Source organism: Pygoscelis adeliae, unplaced genomic scaffold, assembly GCF_000699105.1.
Source record: "Pygoscelis adeliae isolate BGI_AS28 unplaced genomic scaffold, ASM69910v1 Scaffold410, whole genome shotgun sequence".
Lineage (NCBI taxonomy): Eukaryota > Metazoa > Chordata > Aves > Sphenisciformes > Spheniscidae > Pygoscelis > Pygoscelis adeliae.
The window spans coordinates 2353662-2373835 of record NW_008823913.1 but is presented as its reverse complement, the minus strand read 5'-3'; the positions used below and the strand labels follow the sequence as shown (position 1 = coordinate 2373835).

At 37.4% G+C, this 20174-nt stretch overlaps 1 protein-coding gene across 1 annotated transcript in view; it reads right to left on the bottom strand.

Annotated features, from left to right (window-relative positions):
* ARVCF (armadillo repeat gene deleted in velocardiofacial syndrome) overlaps positions 1-20174 on the bottom strand; it is a 293335-nt gene that overhangs the window by 176982 nt on the left and 96179 nt on the right. The window contains 1 exon segment of the mRNA XM_009318531.1: positions 7093-7158. The gene's annotated coding sequence lies outside the window, so the exon portion shown is untranslated.

Genomic DNA, 20174 nt, shown 5'->3' with positions numbered 1-20174 from the left:
CATTTTGTAGAAATAAATAAATTCTGTGAATAAATTTGCAGAATATCATACTACGGTCTGGGTTTGGCAACACCAACGAAAGAATCCAGACACACATACATCTTTGTACACGCAATACAGTTCCAACACTTCACTCACTACAGAACTGGCTCTGGTCAGTAGCACCATAACATCTCCAATCTTACCATAATGGTTCCCAGTCCATTTAAAAATTAATACTTTAATTAACCCCTTAATTAACAGCACTGAAATCATATTGTATTAACTTACAAAAGATACAGTTCTCAGCAAAAAATAATACAGAATTTTCTTATATCTAATACATTCTCTCTTGTGGATTAGTCAATGCATGTTTAAATGATACCAGTCATCTTTCTACAGCTTCCCTTCGGTAACGATTCCTCACTTCAGCAGTTTGCTACTAGGAATTTTTTGGGTTTTCCTTCCAAAAATTCATGCAGTGTTTTCAGGGCTTGGTGATACAGTGTGCCTACATAGCTTTAATTATACTGTCACTCTATTTCCCTAATAAGATACATTTCAATTGCTATACTGTACTCCCAAATGGAAAGGAAAATAAATTAGAGCAATACAGAACACCTTTATAACAACTGCATACATATAATAGGATAAATAATTCAGTAATGCATTAAACTTCAAATTGAAATATTTTTACAAGGGCAATTTTTAAAGTAAATGTTTTAGCCTACAATTAGTTTTAGCCAATGTAAAAAATTGCCATTTCTCCTTGAAATTTATCATTCATAGACCAGAACAGTGTAACAGCACCTTTCTGAAGCGGAGCTCTTGCTCTCCAGGACCTAAGAACTTGTCTACACTGAGTAAGCTGAAGTCTTCCGTCACAGAGCACTCGTTATGCCACACTTCCTTCAAAGATCAGTGTTTGTGTTAATTAAGCATAGAACAGCACAGCAAAGTGGCATCACGTTACCTCACACCTACTAAGTGTCCACACTAAGGTTTAATGGGGTATGCGATAGTCTATAAATTCACACTGTGCACTGTAAATCCTCTGTGTAAAGAAACACTCCCCATATATTTTCATGTGAGTGTCTAGGCGGAATAGCTTTTTTAAAAATCTTGTAAATATCAAAAGACTGAACAATGTAGAGATGGCTGAATTCTGACTTTAGTACACATCTGCTGAATTTGAATGTGACAGTTAAAATCCCTTGCTATTGTTCTATCTCAATAAGTCTTAATTCTGTCAACTCAGCCACGACTATGAAAATATTAGCATCATTAACATTTCATTCCCTACATAAAGAGAATCACTGTTTTGCACAACTTAATTTCTATTTATCTACTTTAGTTGGGTGGCATTTGGGAGACAGCGCTCCCCTCCCCCCAAATCAAGAAGCCAAGTCTGAAGTAACCAGCTGAGCTGAATGGTGTGCACAAATCTCATGGAAAAATTCAGAATTTTTTGAAGATTTCAGCAATTCCATTTGCTTAATACTGTACATTATAATGAACAGGCCTATGTTTACATATCCCCAGAAACTTTTATATTCCTCTTTATATTTTTTGTTTTTCTACAGAAATAAAATGCAACTTGGAAGTTAAAGCTAGAATGAACAAGATCATACTTTACTATCTCTTTTGGAATATGAATAGTAAATTTGCTGCTTCTCAAACCTCTGACACCTTTTCTTCTGCCTTGGAACTTTCCAAACATGATTGTTACCGGCTTGATTAGTTCACAGGCTGATCACTTTAACACCACAGAACACATGTCATTGCATCCTAAAGCTGCTGCATGTCATCGATTTTTCAAAGGTCTCCCCCACTGAAATCAATAAGGAGTTCTACTTAAAAATTGATTGCACTTTGTGGTCCCTTTCTGATTCATGTATATACAGGTTTCCAGGTATTCTCATAGAAGCTTTTAGCAGAAGCTATACGGTACCAAGCTTCACCGCTTCCTCTGACCCCAATCTGATTCCCACTGACATCAATAGACACTTTAACCACTGTGCTTCCACTGCGAGCAGAAACAGACAATCTGTGCAAACTTTTATCGAGTAGAAAATTCCACTATAACCATTTTACTAGAATACTGTCTTCCAAGCAGCTAGAAAAAAAAAACAAACTCAAGCAATACAGCTTATGTGAATGCTAGATAGTATCAGGCATTAAATTAACTATCAATGCATTGTTGTCTGCATAGGGTTGTATGGATGGACTGGGTCTGATCTCATTTTCAACAGAAATACTTCCTTACTGTAGAGGCTACCTTGCAAGCAGAGCCACCAAAAATCAATAAGTCTATTCTTAGAACAGGGCTATTTCAATGAGAAAGAGAAAAAGATAAAGATCAAAAGCAGCATAGTTCGTAACTTCATTCCCTAGTTCTTCCCCTAGTATTTTAAAGCTTGGCTTCATTAATATACAATCCAATTTGGCCATAAATAAGCCAATCACATCAACAAACTGTTACAACCTTATGCAATTACTTCCACAGAATACTTAAAAGATTTCACTAAACAATATACAAGTATCCTCATTTTTCTTGGCTTCTAGATGTTTTGAGTTTTGGTAAAAGGGCTTCCATTTTAAGAGAAAAGCTACTGACAGAAATGCAGTCTGAAACTGTGTGTGTGTGAACCTACAGCTGAAAACAGCCATATATTTACAAGCATTAAAATCTCCATTTCACAAAATGTAGGAACAAGAGAGTCAGTGGGTAGGCAGCAATTTCCATAGCCAGACGAGTTTCTCATTGGCAAAATGGAATAACTGAAATATTACAGCAAGGCTGGAAAATCCTGCAGATGGCCATAATCATCCTTTCATAAAAGAGATTATTGTGCTATCTTCTAACATAAAATAAATAACAAAATGGCAAGCAACAAAGATCAGGTCAGCTGTGCAGTTAGGTAGATGAACAGCCTGCTTCATCTGTTCCAAATGATACAATAACGGTGTCAGTAGACAGTGTATTTAAACTAACTGCCATCAGTTAGAAAATGGTCATTTCACCACACAGTTTGAGAGGAGAGGAAAAAAAATCCGACTGTGACCCCACAGAACAGTGAGTGTTTAAGCTCAGCAACAGATGTGTCAAATGAATTATCCCAACCATGAGGAGTTAATTGATGCTATAAATAGTACTCTGCAGACAAAAAAACCCAAAAAACTCCACTTAATTCTCGTATCCAAAGCACACAGTCTAGCTTTGCTTATCAGTTAAACTATTTTCCTTTAAAGAAGTGGGCTTGGGTGTTTTACATGTAGATTAACACAGAGAGATAATTTGATTTCAGGCTACTGAGAGATTTCCTTCCTTTTATGTTTCAGAACAGGGCTGCATGCAGCTAAATGAGATCTGTAGATTACAGTAGAAGAAAGGCTACATAGCTACATTCCTGGGTAATAACAAATGTTTTTAATTCTAGGGCTCCAATCTCAGGGTTTATGAGGGCATTTCCAGTTACTACTTTTAAGATTAATGCAAATAAATGCATCAAAAGGAAATAGATCTTTTAATCCATCTGAATCAAACACTTCATATCTCCCATAGCATTTTATGCCAATAAACAAACTGGCATTGCGGGGGGGGGGGGGGGGAATCACAGTTCTGAAGTGTTCAGAGCAAGCATCTTCCCTGTGGTTTTCTTACTGCTTTCAGGAGAAAAACCAAAACAAAAACCCCTCTCCTGTTTTACTAAACACGTGTCTTGTTTAACTCTCACAGTCATATCTAGTGGCTTGTGTGGCTGCTCTATTGCTCCACCAGAGAACTGAAAACATTTGTATAAACAGGAAAGGAAAAATGTCAATATTCATGTTTAATTCTGGAAGCTACTAAATCAAATTAATTTTTTCAGCTGCTTACCAACCAATCCTACTGCGTTATTCTCCCATATTTCAACCTCTCTCATTAAAAACAACCAGATTTTGACCTTACATTGCTTTAAACCAGGAACAGTATCAATGGAGATTAAAGCAATACAAAAAGAGGGAAGAAACAGAACGAGGCCCACTAGCTCTAATTCTCTCCAGTAACATCTGTCTCATTCTAAATCAAGTATTTTTTTCACAAAGCTAAATTTGGAAGCCTGAGGCACTAAGTAAACCTACTCCGTTAGACCAAAACTATAGATCTGCCTTCTGCAACTGTATGTGCAGATTCAAAGATGGCAGTGATAGACCCTTCACTGTTTCAGCATCTGTATATTTAAAATGCAGTCCAAGTTCATTTTACCCGTGTAAGTTTAGGATGCAATCCAAGTTTGTGCTGATTAACACCACAGCTTTTTAGTGTTACAAGGCAAACAAGCATTTGAGAACTAATAAATAATATCTGAGCAAAATAAAAGTATTTAGCTCATCTGATGTCTTGAATAATTATCCAGCTCATGCATAAACATATAAAGGCAGGAAAAACAGACACATTTTAATGATAGTCTCAGAGAGACTCATCATTCCATAGGATGGATTTTGGCCTGTAACATCTCTCTAACATTGCCAACAGAGCAGTCTTTGTTACACTTTGGAAAAAACGTCCTGCTCCAGAGCACTGCCGCCTGTTTGAGGGGCAGAAACAACGTCACAAGAACTGCCAATTTAACTTACCTGTTTTCAGGTGCAAAACATTGCTGAATCTTCAAAGCAGAAATCTTTATCACTCAGAAGCATTTTCTATTCTATTAGCCAAGCATATTGGCTTCTCTGGGGTTACACTGGCAGTCAAATAGGCCTTCAGAGAATCATGTCCAGGACATGCCTCGTTCATATCATTGGGTAAATCAAGACGCCATAGTAACCCCATTGATTAGTCCAGACTCAAGCGTTCTTTACTCATTTAGATCTTCACTTGCATGAAGCAGAAATGCAGTGCTGTGCTTAATCTGCAAAGTGTTACATTCGTACATTTATCAAAAAGTATTTTTATTACATCACTGCAAATAGCAATTTTCACAACTAAGATTCATATCTTTATTGTAAGAGCTTTTTATTCATTGGCTTCCAGCTCTATCAAAATTTAAACGTTTGGGCTGAATTTTTCCCTGGTAGATCTTTCCTTTAGGCTTTATTTGTCTTTTAGGAAAACTTCAGCTAGAATAATTTGACTGTTACTCACATCGGTTAGGGAGGTTTTTGTGCAAGTTTCTTCTGTCAGTGGCTCTGAAGACACGGTCGAGCAGCTTGCTCTCAGTCGGCAGCCCTACGGCTGGCAGCACAGCACCGGGATACGGTGTCTCCCTTCTGCTCCGTATGCAGCTGAAAGGGTGGCGGGGGTCACCACAACCTTGCAGCTGGCAACATACCAACACCCCTACTGAACCCCCGGGGATTCCCCCTTCTCCCTATCCCTCTTTTCCTGCCTATAAAACCTATTCTGAATTTGACCTTATCATAAGCCTCCATTTCAACTGGACAACTACCACATTTAAACTATGTCGTCTGTGCTGAGGTTGACCCTGACCCGAAAATCAGTAGAAATTGCGGAAAGTATTGGATTTAGGGGTTCACTGTCAATTGTCTTTTGGACAGATCATTTTCTTCCAGATAGCTATAGTTAGACACTGACCTCATCCCTTCCAACGCTATCCTACTTTTGTATCTTTGACTAAATCTTCATGCTTTTTGTAGCTTATATCGCACATCAATAATATTTCTTCTTTCCAGGAATGCACTTATCACTAGTGTCTAATTACAGTTATTTGGAAGCAGAAATACTTCTTTCAGATCACTGAAGATCTGCTCCAAGAACGAACTTTCTATTCAAACATCCCTTTTTAATAACCATTCTGCTGGTAACTGTGCTGAGTGGGAAAAATAATAATTTTGCTTTAACTGTCTAGCCACTTCAAAAGTTTAAAACAAATTCCCTCTATTCTATCAAAATGAAAATCCTGCACTGTATAAATAGGAATGCATTCCAGCTATAATAAACACTTTTAACTCATTTCATTAAGACTATATAAGTAAACAGAGGTAAGTAGGAGACAATTCCGACAGTAAATACAATGTAAACTCTGTTGAGAATCCTTCCTACAAACGGCTTTGAAACTTTAAATGGGCTATATACACTTTCAGTTTTGACATATATAGAAGGGACAGTGTTTAATCTAAAAATAATCAAATGAAAATGGAAAGAACTTTATAAAAATCAGTAACATGATACTTATTATTCAGAGGATTATTTTCAAAGAATGCTTGGCTAAAACTATGATCCACCTACACTGAGAAAAATAAAGCAGCACACAGAAGGGAGTAGTATTTCAGGAAAACAACAGAGTATTTTAATATTGAATCCCATTATTCACCACCAAGCCCTCAGATTTAAAACAGGCACACCAAAGTATTGAGGTGAATTCACAGCAGCTGAAAATGCTTGTGGTCATCCTCTAAGCAACCAGAGGACTGGCCTTTCCATCTCAAGAAAGGCTAAGACATTGGTGGGGAGGGAATGGAGAGAGGAAGACACATCTTAAGAGCATGACCCTTACTGCGGAAAGAGGTGGAATGCAAGACGGAACCATAGCCTTTAATCTAGCTTGTAGGTAGATTTTTCAGGTACAGAAAAACCTTAGGAAAGCACGAGCACAAGCTGAGAACAGGATAGGAAGTGAATGCTTAGAGTCCGCCTGCTGTAAATGTGGCCGTAGGGAGAAGTCACGCAGTAAGAGACATCCCCTGCTCTGTCAGGGGTAGAATGAAACTAAATGAGGATTTCCATGGTGGAAGGAGAAGGGAGACATGGACCAGAGAAGGCGTGAAGTCACAAAAGAGAAAATTGTCGTCCCTGTTTTCCTCAGCTAGCACTTCAATTTTAGCCTCGCCAGCGTGTCATCTCTCAACACAATATAGAGTTACAGAGGTTCCTGTCCTAGTTCCACAGTTTTAATATTTATCATGGGTATTTCCTTCTTTCTGCTCCTCAACCATTCTACCATTTTAAAACAAATTTTAGTAGGCCTTCAATAGCATGCAAACTAATGAATTTCTGAGAGGTGTAAAGATAATTTAAAAAAATAAAAGGACAATGATTTAAGAACATACATGATGACAAAGCAGCAAAATACTCAAGAGACTTGGTGAGCAACTGCAGAAACACAATACCTTTTATAGTGTTCCTTTCTTGTAGTGGCTTTAAGATAAAAATTCTCCCTCAGTTCGAAGATAACTCTGTCAGAGAAACAAAGAAACATAACAAAAAAGACATTTTTATTCCATCTAGGGGAAGTCGGAAGAGGGAATTATTTTTAAATAATTGATAACATTTACATAATACAGTGGAAATCTATTAGTTGTATCTCCCCTTGGTTCCCCTTCCCATCCTGAGTCATGCTGGTGTACAAAAAAGTGTTACTTCTGACATCTATTCCACCATCGCCTGAAACCCCATGGAAATCCCACAGAACTGGTGTATAGAAAATAAACTCCATAGGAAGAGCTCGTTTGGCTAACTAGCTATTCCAATCCTCTTGATCTCTCTCCAAGTGCCACCCATATGTGCATATATCAAACATTTCCAAACTTAGAATTTAATCCAATATATATTTAATTCCCCATTGATTCATAGATTTAAAAGCCAAAAATGTTTCCTTCATAAGCATACACTATAGTATTTTCAGTCATCCAGGTCTAAATACCATCTAGTGACTCTAAAAATGTCAACTGTGGCTACGTAAATACACCTCATCCTGTCTGACATTTTCTCTTCTAGCAGCAGAAAGTAAGAGAAATTAGGGCAGGAAGACATTCACCTTCGCAATTCACCAGAAAGAACTCAACATTTTTCAACATCTCATTTTTCGTTTGAGCTTCGGGTAGTATTCCCATTACAGCATTACTTATCCTAGAAATTTCTCATACAGATAACAAGCAGGATGCCTTGTCTTGGATTCCCAGTCTCTTTCTCTGTTTCTGACACCAAGAACATGATGATTCCTGCGGATCATCCTTGCTTAGTTCCACTCAGGCTAAAGTTTACCCATAAAACAGACATGCCACTACCCTTCCACTTCCAGCTTGCAACATGGCTTCATCATTAGAGCCTTCCCCTCCGCTCCTCCTTTGGCTGGAAGGTACACTAAGGCCAAATAAATACACCGCTGGTCAGTAAGGAAAAACACTTCAACCCTTCAGACTCACTGTAACCAAACAGGTGCTAAAACAAAATTATACATCTCTGATGTAAGATGAGGGTTTCTTTGAAGCCTAATTTCTTTTAGCCTTTGTCTCATAACAAGAATATGCCTACCTCTGCTAAGTAGGCTAATATTATGTATTTTATTAAAATACTCTCTATTTTTAAATCATGAATTATTTCTGGCTTATGTTTAGTGTCACCTGGAGCAGACAAAACCTACTTAAAAAATACTTTGCTTGATTTTTCCTTCCTCCTTTTCCACCTGTATTTTTTCTTTTAGTTGATTCAGAGTCAAGAATACCAGCAGCCTAAGGCATCCGTCTTGACGTGGGACATCCGGGGTAAGACCCAGATCCACTATAGCCTTCATGTGTGGCTGTGGGCTATTTAACCTTTTTTATCATGTAATCTGGGAAGAAACTGCATTTTCCTACTTCATAAGATCTCATAAAAATATACATATATAAAATATCATGAGGTATCAGGTACTTCAGAAAAGAAACACCCACACGATTACTGGTCATCTTCTAGTGATAATCACATTCGTATAGTCTGAAATTTAGTGTTGATTATCAAAAAAAACCTCCGTGTCCTTTCAATACAAATCTAATTATTTCCTTTTATTCTTTAAGCAGAATTTTTTGTTAAAACATTCAATACCTTGTGCAACCAGAAAGTTTAGCAATAAGATAAGAACAGATGATCAAGGCAAGTCTGGAGGAGGCTGCATTGCCAGTACAACACATCCTCACTGTGGATAAAGCAAAGAGATGGGTCAGCAGGAGTTGTGACAGTAATTCAAAACCACATGGGCTACCTCCTCTTGCAAGACAGGCACTATTCTACCTTGTCTTGTGCGTGACAGTCCCTAATGTGCTGTCTGAGTTATGGCAAACAACTGGATCAGCTGATGCTGGCAGACCATCCCGTTCTTACCACATTCACATGGGTGCGGTCTAAGTGACATTGGGAAACCAAGCATTGTTTTATATTGGCTGATGCCAGCTGAGAGCTTGAGCCCAAAATCCTGGGAAGCCTCGAGCTTGCTGAGGCTCATGGCTATATTGCAAAGTCCCTTTTTCAACCCTTGGTTGCTGTGCATTTGATATGACGACCTGTACTGCAGGGGAGAGGGGGGGGTGAAAAAAACCCACCAGCTTGGACCACATGACATTTAAGAAAACACCTGTACTTCATTACAAAAATGCTGCTTCATTCCAGTGATATACTTTTATCGCTGATTTTAATCAAGTATCTTACAGCTCTCAGATGAGAAAGGTGGAGAAAAACCTATAATACCTTTTCAAATTGCTTCTTATTGCTCACTTGTAACTAATTACCCCAGTCACACTGTTAGAGATTCTGAGCGATTTTATGTTCGCTCGCCAACAAATGACTAAAAAAAATGAAATTAGACAATTAGTCTCTAGCTATAATAACTAATTAAGATAAATACGTTCAGAATAAGGAACTTAACAGAACATCAAGACACTAACACTGCAAAATGCATGTGAAAGTAAAGCATCTATCAGCAAACAATTTCTTACCATTTAGCGAGTTCCACAACTGCATCCCAACCACCCGTTTGTTCTTTTCCTACTCCAGTGAACGTAATTAGTTATTAAAACTTCTTTCTAATGTGGTGAGAATGTGAGTAGCTTATTGGACTATAAGAAAGCTTAGGGGAAAATACCATCGCAGGTGTATGCAGCAGTGACAGACCAGTATTTTTACACAAACAGCATGATGGAAAGTACTGCAGCAACTTCTCCTACTGTTCGTTTTTCCTAATGTCTTACTTTGCATCATCCGCTAAGCCTGGGCTGTGCTGGCAATCCACTCATCACACCTTCCTGGTCCCTCACTCAAAAAGCTTCTGAACATGCACCCAGACCTTGAAAATTGTTACTGCGCAGTCAGTTGTGTGAGAAGCAGTCTTCAGATAGGTAAAGCATGGGTAAATCCACTGAATTCAGTGGACTTGCTTGGCCTTTGGTTCACACTGCGCTAGGCTGCTTATTACTGACGTGGAGACAGCGTTATGCAAAACCACTAATGAAATGCATTCTGTGGCACTGAGCAGATTCCTCGCCTGTGCATAGAAATAGGTGCCATGAAAACTGCCAAGTGTGAGGCAAGTCCAAAATAAGTGAGAGAGACAATAAAATGGTGTGGATAGACAAGCAGACTACTGTTCAGTTCAGCTGCAATACTACTATAAGCACGTATTGCAAAATCTTGCCAAGGGCATGGATGGAAAGCCTGTATCTTTGGTTCCTTCTGTCACTCAAATGAGCTTCTCTCTGGCATTTCTGGCACTAAAATAACTAATAAAGAATTTGGATGATGTAATTTATTTGGAAACAGAAAAATTACCTGCAGATCCATAGCTACAGCCCTCACCGCACACTTCAAACCCAAAATCAGCCTTAGTGGACTAATGGTTCTCTCGTTTACAGCAGTATATTGCGAACAGCACAACTGCAATTAACAAGAGTTACACCAATGGAAAAGAGACCAGTGGAAAAGAGCTCGCTTGGTCCCAAGTTAAATGCGTCTGTCCATGTTTTGTCCGTATTGATTGCAAGAAGCTCATACCCTCCAATTGTATGTTTTCCTCAGCAGGGGCTTTGTCACAGATAAATCGCCAGAAGTATAGGCAGAGCTGAATAGTATTCTTTGAGCTGTATTTTGCATCTGCTGTGATTTACTTTTCTTAACCAAGAGACAAGGAGGTGAGGAGAAGGAATTTTTTTCCCTAAGCTCCTTCTTCCTTCACCCCATATCCTTATTTGCTAAACTGCTATTTTATTTCACAGAGAAATGTAGGATATTCTGACTGACAAATAGTTTTGCTTTTATATAAGATATCAGATAGCAAACATGAGGTATCTACATTATACAACTCAGTATATGGGCATATACCCTGTCACAACTTGCATCAAAGCATATGAAACAGTCATGGGAAGTGAGGTCTCTCCACGTAAAGATGCGATACAAACACAGCTACCACACAACACACTTAACAGCAGCAACACTGTAATTATAAGGCTTTCCATCAAAAGAGGCGGACTACAAGCTGTTTGATATTCTAATATTTACACTCAATTATCTTTAGAAATTTATTTAATACAGCATTATTTTTGTGTTACTCATGAGCTTTGAGTTCCCTTATAAACCTCTACTCATTCTTAATTGTAATGTAAATCAGCATGTTAACATCAAGCAAGCAACCATTAACTAAACCAGCTGATACAAACGCGGACGAAGTTCGGACAGAAGCAGTGGCAAAACGCCCAGAAAGTTACAAAACCCTTCTGAACAGCTCAGTCAACATGGATAGATAACACAGACCTTTCAAAATAGATGCTCTGGGTAACAGCAGTTACTGCCAATAAATTTTATATAAATATTACAAAAGCAGTAAAGAGCCCATGCATCAGTACACAGCCATGTCATAGATAAGAACTGTGGCTTTTTAAAACGTCAGGCCTGAAAATGTACAACAGCCTATAAAATGTTGCTCAAGTCATTACATGTTAACAGTGATGTAAATCATTTATTAAGGAAATGATGGCTGAACTAACTTTGGTAAACTAGATGCACCTATTTCCTCGGCTATGTTAGTGTGTTGATAAAGACATAGCGTATTAAAAGAAAATTTATGAAATACAGAACTACAAAAGCCAACATATAGTGATTCATTTCAATATGCTATGATACAAGCAAGTAAAATCAAAGCTAATCCCTTCTAATGAAGGAAATGTCACAGACTTTTGTGCATTTGGTAAATTAATATTTATAAGAAGCCCAGACAGTTTAGTGTTTTAATATAGGACTAGGATTTTCTCCTAAACATCAAACAGAAAAGTTGCATTAAAACTGCAGTTTCTTGATTGCCACAAACCTAAATGACAGTATTTCCGAGATTTGTTTTCCATCACGTCATACAGATTAGCAACTGTACACAACTGGGAGATATGCAAAATCCACCAAGTAGCCATGAATTATACATTCCTAACTCTTTAAAGTTAATGCACAATAATCTTCCTATCAAAAGCCTGCTGATGGCTGCTAGTACTACTTTCCTAAAGTTTCTCATTACAAACACAGACATCTAGGAATGGAAAAAACAAGCAGAAATACACAGAATCTAATACCACACAGGTGCACATATATATTACGTGCATATGTAATAAGTAAGACTTTGCCAACAACACTGTTTCAAGAATTTACGTAGCAATAAAATTGTAGCTGAACACCTTTTCTAAAAAATGTAATTTAAAATTTTACAGCCTAATATGCATAAGAATTCATCACACCCAATGAAATTAAAATGCAGCACTTGATCCCCTTTTATGCAAAGTTTGAAAAGGAATTTTATTATATGCTAATATGGAGTTTCATTTAATTTAGCTGATAAATTACCTAATTTTGTTTTCCAGTACGCTAAGAATATCCCAATCGAACATGATAGCTTTTCATGGGGTAATCAGAGTCACCTTATATGTACTACCGAAACAGGATAAATTTGTTCATTTTAAATGGGAGGCAAACGTGATCTTCCAAAGATTTATAATGAAATTTAATCTTGAAAAAAGAAAAAAAGATTAAATCTGGGTTTAGTGATAATACAACATTAGTGCCAGTAAAGTTCACAACAACTGTGAGAAACTCTGGTTGTAGCTGGTTATATTCTCCAGGGGAGAAATTCCTCTCATAAAGCAAGCCAGACCCAGTTCTGTAATCACTTCCACGACTGTTGAGCATGGACAGAAATTGCACAGTTAGGCCTGTAACCGCTGCTTAAAAACCCCAAGACAACAGCACTGAAGTTACTGACTGAACACCAAGAGCCTCTTAATATGCTTTTATTTCTTGTTCCTAGAAGTTGTGTGTGCCTGAGTATATGACTACCCAAAAATCAAATCTTTATCACCTTCTTCATTTCATAGTTCTGAAGGGCCACGGCAGGATTCAGCGGTTTTAGCCGAATTAGTGCTAGGTTCACACGCCTCAGCTGAACTCCTACTAGGCGAGAACGAGAGATACTGGCCCCCAATATGCTTGTAGCGCAAGCAGGGCCTTCCGGAGTGCCAGCAAACCCAAGCGATAATGGACAACACAAGAAGAACAGCGAGTTGCTGGTGACAGAGTTATGTCGAAGACAAAGCTTTAGGTTCACGATTGTAAACAAAATTCCAGGTTATTTTTTTAATCTAGGCTGAATCACCCACCATATACAAACCATTCCTCTTTCAAATACATTTACTGAAGAATGTTGCACTTAATACATATTTTGACACAAAGAGTCAATCAGTAAGATTAATTTACCATTATGTAAGATCTGAGTATAGGTTTAATTTCTTACAGCTTACACTTTTTTTTTCTCCAACACTACATTATACACCAACTAGTTCAACTCTAAACGTAAGCTTAACATTAAACTAATAAACTTGAATTTCTGTAAGAATTATTTTAGACTTGAAAAATGTGCTTTGCAGAAGAGCTGTTTTCTAAATAAAACAGCAGTTTCTACTTACTAGTACTAGTAATCGTATTCCTGTTAATAACTATATTATACAGTGAATTTACATGATGAAATTTAATGTTTCCAAGTGATAAAAATACCATTAAAGTGGTTTTAAAAATATGAATGTTCAGTGCAGCCATCCAATCATGAAAAGCCGTATGATCTTTGCTTATTGAAGACTTTTAACTTCAGTGTTACACAGCTTCCTAACCAATCAAGAAGTCCAATTAACAGTCTGGAGGGTAAGAAGTGGCTTCCGAGCTTGATTTCCAAATTCAAGGTTGTTGCCCCTGCGCAGTGGACCAGCAGGCTGCAGCCTGAACAGAGTGGAAGGACAGAAGACACCAACGGAGACTAGCAGAGAAAATAAGAAAGGAGGAATCGCGAAAGTAAGGGAGAGTAGAGGAAAGAAGCAAATTGTTTAATTTGTGGGTGAACAGCCAAGTTCAACACTGACTGCAAGACACAAAATACAGCAGACGCCAGCTGTGAATTTAGCCAAGCTGTATTTGAATTTCTTGAGGTGACTTACTCAATTCACTGTCATATTTAATTGAAATAATTTCTCAGTTCTTTTTGTGTACTAAGCTCTCCCATTTGGCCCCTACTTGAAAATGTTTTGATAAACAGGAGAAAGGTCTTGCCTTAAAAAAAAAAGGGAAGTTTACTACATGTGTGTCATGGCTACTCTACCAGGTTTTAAACTCATTTATTGTACAGTCAAACTATACAGTTAAGAGTGTCTTTAAATAACTCCTTCAGCACAGACTTCCCAAAGCAAGCTGGAATTTTTAGGAGTAAACTATAAAAAGAAAATATCTGTCAATTTTAATTCAAAAAAGAAAACTGCAATTTACAATTAATATCTTACTGTACTCATACAACATAGATTAGCTGCTATAAAACAGCACAATGCTGTAACGGTTTCATTAAGATTACAATAACCAGAAGCACTCTGCAGTCAATGTTGTCAGATGTTTCTGTGCTGATCTGACATCATTCTAGCATGTTAATTATGCTGCGCTGACTGCCAGTGGCTAACATCTACTGGCTTGGCGATTAAGCTGGCAAGGTCTCAACTCTGAACAAAAGGCAGCTACCAGATATTTTGTCAAGCTATGAAATTTCTTACCGAAAATATGTACTTGAAAAATGTCCAGTTCTTTCTGAGCACACTCTCTGTGCCCAAATGGAAGAAGAAAATCAGCCTGAAAGAAAGCTTAACGACTAGCAACATTTTGTGAATAAAATTATAGGGTAACCTAGCTTAACTTAAGAACTATATTTTCTCCATAAATTTGCATTTGTACGAAACAGTCTCACTAGTCTATGCTGAGAACTAAAACGCTTAAAGTAGTTACTATTACAACGGTACCTAACCCCTGTAACTGGCGTAAGACCTTCTACCATAGATACCCAGATTACTATTACATGCTAACAAAGTTAAAAGAAAGGAATGTAAAATACAGGTAAGATTGGAGGAATCACCTAGAGAATGACAGTTTGCTGAAGGTCAGAGCCACGAGTGAGAAGCCAATCTCCTGAATCTCAAAACTAATCCCTAACACGAGTGATGCCTTCCTCTCATCCTTAGGAAAGACAGATGATTGAATGAGGCCTCAGTCACATCTCCAACTCTTACAGTTATTTACATGAAGCAGGATTTATTTTTTTTTAAACAAGAACAGAGAAAACTAGCTTGAAACAACTGGAAGCCCTGTAGCAAACCTGCAGAATCCACAGCACTCTCGTGGACGGTAGGAGATACACCTAACTGATCTTCCGGAAAACTGATCAAGTGGATGCATGTGTATGCAGCTAAACCTAACGAGCATTCCCTAAACTAACAAACTACATACAAATGGTTAGGAAATCAAAAGGTACAAGTAGTCAGATTATTTCAGATGTGCTGGCATATTTTATTTTATTTTATTTTATTTTCCACAGAAGCATTGATTTTACTAATGAGGTTTCGGCTAGGAGAAAGTGCAAGGATGTGAAATCTGTCACCTGGGTGACAGTGAGAGTGTAGCACGTCTGTTTGACTTACAGTAAAATTATGTATATTCTATTTAATTGCATAACAATGTTTCCATTTGTCTTTGTTGAAACATAATTTAGTAAGTTCTAGTTATTAATGATGACCTGAAGGGAGAAGTTCACATGAAGAGAAAAAGTAGGATCTCTACTCAGTCATGCACACAAACCAGTGTTACATTAGCACAGATTAAGATCACTAATATAAATTGCTTCGATAAAGCAAGGTGAAAATGAAGGGTGAAGTACTGTAGCAATCTAAAATGAAAAACAATTGCCAGGGAAAGATATAAATAGCATCCAAACTCATTGCTCTGTGAATGTAAAAGAGATGGCTAGGAAGAATATCTAAGGATAGAAGAAATCAATCATTTGTAGTTGTTATAGATCAGAGCTTAGTAACCTTTCCTGGCAAACTGGGAATTTGCACACAAAGCAGAGATAGTTTACTGAAGAAGGAAATACGGAGAATATTTGTATTCCAAATCCCAGAACTCTTACAAACTGTATGCTTCATTTTAATACACTCAGGCTACCAGGCAGTCATATTACTTAGGCTATTTATAGATACACCAACTTATTCAAATATTTGGCTACAGTTTTTTCAATTCCCAGGACAAACAAGAGCAGCTAAAATGTGCAATATTAGCTTCCAGAAGTATGTGTCACCACATTCTCAAAAAGGTTATGTAAGTACCTATAATCTTATGTTAACTGAAGCATAGTAAATACATGTATTTATTAACATAGCTTGTTTCCTAGTGCTTTCAAGTTCTTAAGTTTAAGGACCGTAGAATTATAACAGTTTAATCTGGTCTTTAGACACTAAAAAGGAGTTCAGCCTCTTCTTTTAAAAGGATTAAAATGTGAAAGCAGTAGGAATGTGGTTATCCGGACACTTCTGAAGCAAAATTATTTGCTTTGCCATACTGTTTCCTTTTTAATGGTGACTGCTCTCATCTCTTTTTCATGTACTACTGTAGCTCTTCTGATACAGAAAAGTTATTACAATCCTACTGTAAAGAAGTTGAAACAATTTCTTAGACCCACATGGTTTTATATTTATCTTTAAGGCCAATGAAGGGAGATTAAATTAAATCGTATTCCTAAAACTCTGACATCTTGCTAATTTCAAGCAACTTCTTGTTGCTTTTTACTAAGAAATATTGGGGGCACTACAGAAAACCTAAACAAGAAGGTGTGTTAGGATGCTGAGAGTACCACAAGCCAGTATTAAAAAATAAAAAACAGCAAAAAAAAAATTTATTTCAATAGTTGTCTGTTTTTTAAAACCCGCAGACTCAGATCACTAGAAATTTGGCAACTACAGTAAACTGGTTAATCTAGTTCAGTGGCAGTTTGACCTCACAGAGTCCCAAATACTGCATTTTGTTACTAGCAGCGACACAAACGAGACCAAAGATGTCTTTGAAAGGCCAAATTAACCAACTAAATACAGCCGTGGTAGTATTGAAGAGTACAGCACATGGTAGAAAGCCTAGCAATGAGACATGCTGACACCCAATAAATTTGCGTGTGGGAAGAACGCAGAAACACTGGCAAGGAAAGGCGCTCAAGAGAGGCACATTTCCACTAGAAACAGAAGCAGTAGTGCCAAGTGTGAACTGGCAGTGGAAGCATGTGCCAAAGTGCATTTGGAGCTAAAACCAGAGAATTGTCAGTACGCCTGTCAGTAGTGCCTGAACCATTGGATTTATCCCTCTCAGCGTATGCGTTTCATGTGGCTGCTGTGATAACTCGCCTAGATAAATATTAGAAGGTATGAAGTAGCAATGGACTAATTAATATTAATCAATATTTTTGATACCTGACTTAGTGACTGCAGAGAACTTTCTTTGTGGCTAGGCAGAGGAAAAACAAGGAGAAAGAAAAAACACGCAAGCAGGGAAACAAGGAGAATAAGGTTAACAGTGAAGAAAGCACACACTGAGTCTGTCCTACAGAGCTACCACTTGGTCAGGAAAGGGAATAGGTAATTAATAGAAGAGAAATAAACAGGTAAACAATTCACATACATTTGCACCATGCTATAGTTCCTGCTATTCATGTTGATAGTAGGATTAATACACATTCCTGGTAAGATTCCTAAGTGTGGAACAGCATTGCTTTTAAAATTTATATATTTATCAGTAGAGATTTGAGACACCTGTTGAATGAGTTTTTCAGTACCACATAACCTTTCCCCTTTTGCTCCCACAACAAAGAGCAATAAAATGAGAACAAAAGAGGTCAGAGAAACTAACAGAGGCATAGCATTTGAAAATGTGGATACACAGTGCTGCTCTCTTGATCTCTGTTGTCAGATGTAATTAAGATATCGTGCCTTACAGAACCTTTTTCTCGAAGCACACTGCTCATTGCAGTTCAAGCTCACAGGAATGGAGCAGGCAGAACGGGGTGTAAGATGACATGGGAAACCACAAGCAGTAAAAAAGCTGGCAGATCTAATTTTAGTTCTGCCAGCCTGGACAGTGTCCTCTTAACAAGCACCAAGTGTGATAAAACTGATGAACAGGCCTAACCGTCAAAAATACAGAAGCAATAACTCTATCACACAAGTCTTATTTGCATCTTAAATATTTATAATCTTCAAATTTAAGAGACGGAATATGGCTGCACATCTGTTCTTTTAACCTGAACGCATGCCTTTTAATGTGAGCAGCTAAGCAACTGCAAACACTACAGTCAGGACACTTCTGTGGGACTCTGTGAGCCAGCTGCCAGTCTGACTCCATCATTAGAAGGCTGTGGCAGACCATGAATGTTCAGGTGCTAGTTTTCTCCTCTCTCATTATATTATTCCTCCTGAATGATTCAGTGATGTCTCTGGTTTCTGTGGCATCGAAAATGCAGCAAAGGATTGATGAGGCCAAAAATACTGGTCTCAAAAAAACTCAGCTTGACTAGTTATTTATTAGAAAAAGAAAATATATTTCATACAAGTACCTTGGAAACCAGCAAGATATTTTGATTTCCAGTCACAACAGTGTCACAGGCTGTAGGTGCTTTTCAGATCTCAAAACATACAGAAATCAAATGGATCCTACGAATATAGTATCAGATGTAATGACACCATACCAACCTTGCAAAATTGCACAAAAATATACTTGTGTGCGACTTGCTAGAATAATTGTAATGAACGAACAAATAATATTTTACTTGATGTAAAAAAAAAGTAATCACCCTGAGCAGGCTGAAAAAAATTTGCAAAGCTTCTATATATTAAGCTGCTCACATAATGCTAATACATCTCCACAATAAAATAAAACAAGCTGCTATTCCCTCTAGGGCTCATGTAAGTCTTACTTTTTTGGTCCCTTAGAAAGGAAGATGGACTTTTCCATGTGTCCAGAGGCCACCCAGACACTAAAAGAAAGCACAGAAGCAAATATAGTCTGCACTGAAACCCTGCTATTAACATACTTTGATTAATAGTACCAGAGTTTTAATAACATAGAATGATTTTTATGTTATTAAATAAAATTTAATTGTCCACAAAAATGTCCATAAATTTTTGTCAATTTTGGTAAAGCTATAGCATATATTTTCTTAGAGTTGGTATATGCATAACCTTAATATTAAAAAACCTAATAGTCTCTCCAACTGTTAACCACACACAGCTCTATATGAAGGCAACGGGAAATTAGATCGTCCAAGAACTACATAATTTCACTCTAGATGTTAATTAAAAGAAATCACCAAACCCACAGAGGCTTAAATCAATAAGAGAATAAAAGTTCACATTCAGGTGGGATCAAAATCTAAGGCTAAGGCCACAATAAATCTTAATATTACTCTGCTGTTGGTCACTCAACACTCACAGGTGTTGAGACCTACACATTGTAATACCTTTTCTGGTGGAAGTCACAATCTAACATTCTTTTCATGAAAAGTTGTTTAAGAATATGACTGAGCTTTCATTAGGTCTCTGCCATTTACAGTTTTGAAGCGCAGATTTTAATTGTATGTGTGTCAATCATAAACCCATCCAATTGTCATGGAAACACAGTCATTCCAGTGAAGAGTCAAATGATTAACTTGGCTGCTGGAACAAAAGTTTTATTACTGCAATTTACTGAAACTGTCTGGTTTCCATATATTAAGCTGAATGGAATCACAGTAATAGCCATACTGCTGGACACAGTGCTCTGCCAAGAGTTTAAATGGATTTGATACTTACAATTCTTTGTAGAAAACATGCATTATTCTGACTGTGTTTAAGCTAGCAGGACATTATAGGGTATACTTCAATTCTGTAAGGCTCCCATGTTTTTGTCCACCCTCAAACATGACTAATTAGGTTAATTGGGTCAACTGAGAATTTAAGGCATAAGCAAGGCATATCAGGCTTAATATACTGCTTTGACAAGTAAGTATTGCGATTCTTATAATAGCAATTAATGTGATATCCCTATATTTTTGACAGGTGATTTTCAAAGCAGTCACAATAGTGAGGCC